The sequence below is a fragment of the Mirounga leonina genome, unplaced genomic scaffold (assembly GCF_011800145.1).
Source record: "Mirounga leonina isolate KUSES-001 unplaced genomic scaffold, KU_Mleo_1.0 Mir_199, whole genome shotgun sequence".
Lineage (NCBI taxonomy): Eukaryota > Metazoa > Chordata > Mammalia > Carnivora > Phocidae > Mirounga > Mirounga leonina.
This window is the reverse complement of record NW_023270498.1, coordinates 3,898,868-3,904,867: the sequence shown is the minus strand read 5'-3', so window position 1 is coordinate 3,904,867 and position 6,000 is coordinate 3,898,868.

Sequence of the window (6,000 nt, the reverse complement as noted above, 5' to 3'; positions counted from 1 at the left end):
TAAAGCAAAGAGATTGCAAATTTTTTTTTTTTAATTGAGGATACTTATAAATGTTAAAAGGATGCTTTGACCTTGGATTTTAGCCATTGCAATTCTGTAAGTGTGGACGAAGGCCCATGTCAGGGGTGGAAACCACATGCCTACATCCCTCCAACCAGCATGTGCTAGTCTTTGTTCCCTAAAAGCATCATGGGCATTCCCTTTGGATCAAGTTCCTCCCCTCTTTGTCCCTGACTGGAATTCCCCTTGGTATCTTCAACACTGATCGTGATATTCTCCATATGTCAGATAAACAGGAAAAATGGTGCTTGGAGATTCTTCCGTTGTCACACTTGGTAGATAAAATTGATGTTGTTGTACCCAGGACATGAACACTTTACTGGCACACTCACTTTCGCTAAAGAACCTATAAAAATATATCATTGTTCTCAGTCTATAGAAAACTGTCTGTAATTCATAAATGTAATAAGTGCAACATTTTAGTATATTTTTTCCTACAACAGTCTGTGAGAAATGAAAACACAAAGACATGGTCTTCTCATTATCTGGTACCTTGTAAAGCATCACATATATTTGCAAATGATGCTGTTTAAAGTCTTTTTTCACTTTCAAATACTGGGTCCATGGAAAAAGAACTTAAAATTGTTTAAAAAGATCAATTCAAATTAGAAGTAGTAAATAACACTATTGAATACATATGTGTATATGCACATGCTTATATTTATAGCTCTGCAGAAATAGCTACAGGCTTTATGTAGCTGTATTTACACAGACAAATGGCAGAATCAGCTGAAGAGAGTCTCTCTCGGTCTACTCCAGTGCACCTGTTACTGCTTAAACCCAGCCTTCTTTGATATCTGATTTAAAAGGAATGTCTAGCCAATGATGCATTGCTTGTTTTGTCTTTTGTTTTCATCATATCCCGCTTATATTTATATTTTAGGTCTTGGTAAATTCAGAAGGTAACTTTATCCATTTGTATGCATGCATGTATAGAAAGAGAGCTTCCAGCTTTTTTGAGGAATAAATTGAAGGAAAATTATCTCACCCATAGACCACTTTTCTCTTATCATTTTCTTTGCTTCCTTAAGAAAGGGGCTCATTATATAATTCTGAGTTTTTAAGAAGTACCTCTTAGTATTTGAAAGGTTTATAAAACGTCTTTTAAAATTTGTATTACTCTAAATTTCAACTTTTCCGTTTTGAGTTCCATGTCCAAATTATTCACTCCCTGTATATTCCCCCCAATTATTATATAAAATTATTTGTCCTTTCAAGTGTAGGTATGCTGTTTATTGTACTAAAAAAAGCCCATCGTGTTTCTTTTAAAGACATTCAGTATTTTGTAAAGGGCACATTCTGATTCTCATTTCAGTGTTGCTATTTGTAAGATCTCTCTTTTTTTTTAACGGTATCAATGCCATAATTCATCTACAACATACAAAAAGACAGATGGGACATATTTTTATACCAAGCCCCTTTATTGCAATGATGTCTATTTTTAAATGGGACTATTTTCTTCTAGAGGAAACAGCAAGGGAGGGCAGGAGTGGGAGGACCCACCTGGCCCTCAGTCCACAGCCGGCAACTGGGGGCACCTTCTCCTCCAACCACTTCCACCACCTCTGGGATTGTTTTGAGAAATAGCCTGTGCTTTGAAATCACAGATTTAACATTATGTAACGTGAGTAGAGTCCTTTATAATTAATTTATAGTAACTGAATTAAACTGGAGTTTGCGAGGCTGAACTAGAAAATGCGTGCAGTGTATTGTAGAGAGAGCATAACTAACCTACGAAGGCAGTTAATTTTTTTAAAAGTCACTGGTTCCCTCTGAAAAACAAACTGAGGGTTCTAGAGGGGAGGGGGTGGGAGGATGGGTTAGCCTGGTGATGGGTATTGAGGAGGGCACGTTCTGCATGGAGCACTGGGTGTTATGAACAAACAATGAATCGTGGAACACTGCATCAAAAACTGATGATGTAATGTATGGTGATTAGCATAACATAATAAAAAAAACTAATGATGTAATGTATGGTGATTAACATAACATAATAAAAAAAAACTAATGATGTACTGTATGGTGACTAACATAACATAATTAAAAAGATCTGTGTTGGTCATCGAATATTTCAATACCAATAAAGCCACACTTTGGAAAATTAAAAAAAAAAAGAAATGAAGTCATTGGTTCCACACAATATGAGCTTCATCATTCCATCACTAGCTAATGTGTAGCAGGAGGTAGCAAAATTTTGTTTTAAATTATAAATGGTGTTACTGATGCAAGCTAATGACTTCAGTGCCCAAGTTCAAATTGGCCTTTGATGCCATCCCTGTGTTGGCTGATTTTTGCGCCTCTGTAGTATACTTGACCAAGAGCTGCATGGTTCCCAAGGCCATACATTTCCTAGTCACCGAGGCCTAAACCATATGTGACACATAGCATACACCCAGTAAATATCTGTAGGATGATAGAAATGATCAAATAAGGTCAGCAGCTACTCTGATGGAAAAATATCTGATGCAGGTAATGTGATCCATCCCAGCCCTGACCATGCCCCATGCAGGAAAATGGAACCAGATGGAGAGATGGCCTCACTTCTCTCCCTGACATTGAACAAGTTACCTACCATGTGTTAATTTCCTCATCGATACAGCAGAGTTGACAAAAGGAAGAAATCAAATGAAAGAATTTGAAATGCCTATTGGAGTGCTTGTCATATAATTGGCACGTAATAAATTGCAGTTAGTTTCACTTGGCTTCGGGAAGACTGGGTCATAACATTTGGCCATATTTTGTAAATCTCAGTGGAAGGACCGTACCTAAAAAAAGACATATAAAACATCATTGATGCTTGAGTACTATTTTAACAGGAAATCTATGTATCATTCATTCAATTAGGAATCAAAATATATGACACACATTTAGACAAGGGGGAGGTCACAATATTTTGTGAGGAGCTACCTTTCACTTTAACAAATGTCAAGATCACCATAGTTGAATTAGGGGATCAGGAGGCTGTTCATACCTGGTATTTGTGAGGAGTAGAACACAAAAGCGTTTTGAAAATCTGGTCTTATATCTAGAGGGCCCTGCTCTAAAAGTGAATGATAAAACTTCAAATCCCAGGGCTCTAGTGTAAAGTAGAGTTTGGTTCTTAACCCCATCATTCACTGGACTGAACTTTAAGCCTATTTCTGAACTTCCCCAAGCCCACATTGACTTTTCTGCAAACAAGGGGAGGATTTTAACTACTGCTTGGGGATACTGAGGCTAAATGAGAGAATAAATGAAAGCACCTATGGAGCACCTGGGTGGCTTAGTTGGTTAAGCCTCTGACTCTTGATTTTTGCTCAGGTCATAATTTCAGGGTCCTGAGATGGAGCCCTGTGTTGGGATCTGTGCTCTGCAGGGAGTCTGCTCTGCTTCTCTCCTCTCCCTCCCTCTGCCCTCCCCCTGTTCACTCTCTCTCTCAAATCAATAAGTAAATCTTAAATAAATAAATAAATAAATACATAAATAATAAGTGAAAGCACCTAGCATAATTCTTGGCTTAGAAATCACATTTCTTTATTGCCTAACAGTGGATTTTTTAAGACTTTTAAATTTGTTATATATACTTATTATATATATTTGTTTTATATATATATACATAAAACATTAATAGATTTATAGAAAAACATTACTTATTAGATATTTTTCACTTTTAAAATTCTAATTGTAAGAAATACATGCTTAGGAAGGGAACAAAGCCTGAAATCAAATAAAAATAGAATTGTATTCATTTGGTAATGTAAATATAATAAATAAAGGAAAATGGGAAAAGGAATCTCATAGTGTATTTGAAAACAGTTCTGCCTAAAATTTAAATTCCAGGAATTTTTAAAATAGATAATTAATCAAGGATTCCTGGGTGGCTCAGTTGGTTAAGCATCTGCCTTCAGCTCAGGTCATGATCCCGGGGTCCTGGGATTGAGCCCTGTGTTGGGCACCTTGCTCGGGGGGGGGGGTCTGTTTCTCCCTCTCACTCTGCCCTTTCCCCCTTGCTTGTGCTCTCACTTGTATGCTCTCTCTCTCTCTCAAATGAATAAATAAAAAATATTTTATTTATTTATTTATTTATTATTTATTTATTTTTATTTGACAGAGAGAGAGACAGTGAGAGAGGGAACACAAGCAAGGGGGAGTGGGAGAGGGAGAAGCAGGCTTCCCGCCGAGCAGGGAGCCTGATGCGGGGCTTGATTCCAGGATGCCGGGATCATGACCCGAGCCAAAGTCAGACGCTTAACGACTGAGCCACCCAGGTGCCCCAAATAAACAATCTTTTGAAACAAAGAAAATTAATCATTAAATATTACTAAATTCTAAATAAGAGTGAGAAATGTTTCTATTTCCTGAAAATTGAATTTGGAACTAAAGAGGCAATATTTACAATTGCTTTAACTCATCAGAATGTGTCAGTGATGTACTAAAGTGACTTTAAGTGTACCCTTTGATTATTGTTGGTAATTCTGTACCTGTATAACGTGTAAGTCATAGGCTTTGTGTACTTCTCTGAACTCACTGGAAGGAGTTAAACTACTCATCTCTTGGACCATCAAATGCCCATGTGTCAAGCATTTAGAGTGCATTTTCACTTAAATCTTCCTAATGTTATTGACACTTTGGGTGAGCATGCCTAGCATGAATGTCAGCATGACTTAATGTTCAACAGGATTTATTCCCTTAAAAATTAGGCATTTGACACTCAAAATAATAAGATACCTAGCAGTAAAACCTAACCAAACAGGCAAAAGGGCTATACTCTGAACACTGTAAGACACTGATGAAAGAAATTGAGGGTGACACAAAGAAATGGAAAGACATTCTATGCTCATGAAACGGAAAAACAAATATTGTTACAATGTCTATATTACCCAAAGCAATCTACACATTTAATGCAATCCCTATCAGAATACCAACAGCATTTTTCACGGAACAAATATTCCTAAAATTTGTATAGAACCACAAAAGACCCGGAATAGCCAAAGCAATCTTGAAAAAGGAAAGCAAAGTTGGAAGCATCACAATTCCAGACTTCAAGTTATATTACAAAGCTGTGGTGATCGAAACATTGTGGTACTGTAATGAGTACTCATGAATCACAAAGTTCTACCACTGAAACTGACAAAAACATATAAACAAAAAAAACACTATGGTACTGGTACAAATATGGACACATGGATCAATACAATAGAATAGAAAATCCAGAAGTAAACCCACAACTAAATGGCCAATTAATCTTTGACAAAGCAGAAAAGAATATCCAATAGAAAAGAAGAGAGTCTCTTCAACAAATGGTGTTGGGAAAACTGGACAGCAACATGCAAAAGAATGAAACTGGACCCCTTTCTTACACTATACATGAAAATAAATTCAAAATAGATTAAAGACCTAAATGCGAAACCTGAACATAAAAATCTTAGAAGAGAACACAGCAACTTCTTTAACATCGACCATAGCAACTTTTTTCTAGATATGTCTCTTGAGGCAAGGGAAACAAAATCAAAAATAAACCACTGGGACTACATCAAAATAGCAGCATTATGTACAAGAGCCAAATTATGGAAGCAGCCCAAGTGCCTATCAACTGATGGATGGATAAGGAGGATGTGGTATATATAAACAATGAAATGTTACTCAGCCATAAAAAAAAAATGAAATCCTGCCATTTACAACAACATGGATGGACCTAGAGAGTGTAATGCTGAGTGAAGTAAGTCAGTCGGAGAAAGACTAATACCTATATGATCTCACTCATATGTGGAATTTAAGAAACAAAGCAAATGAGCAAAGGGGGAAAAAGTGAGAGAGGCAAACCAAGAAACAGACTCTTAACTCTAGAGAACACACTGATGGTTACCAGACGGGAGGGGGTGGGGGATGGGGGAAACAGGTGATGGGGATGAAGGAGGGCATTTGTCATTATGTGCACATGGAATTGTTAAATCACTGTGT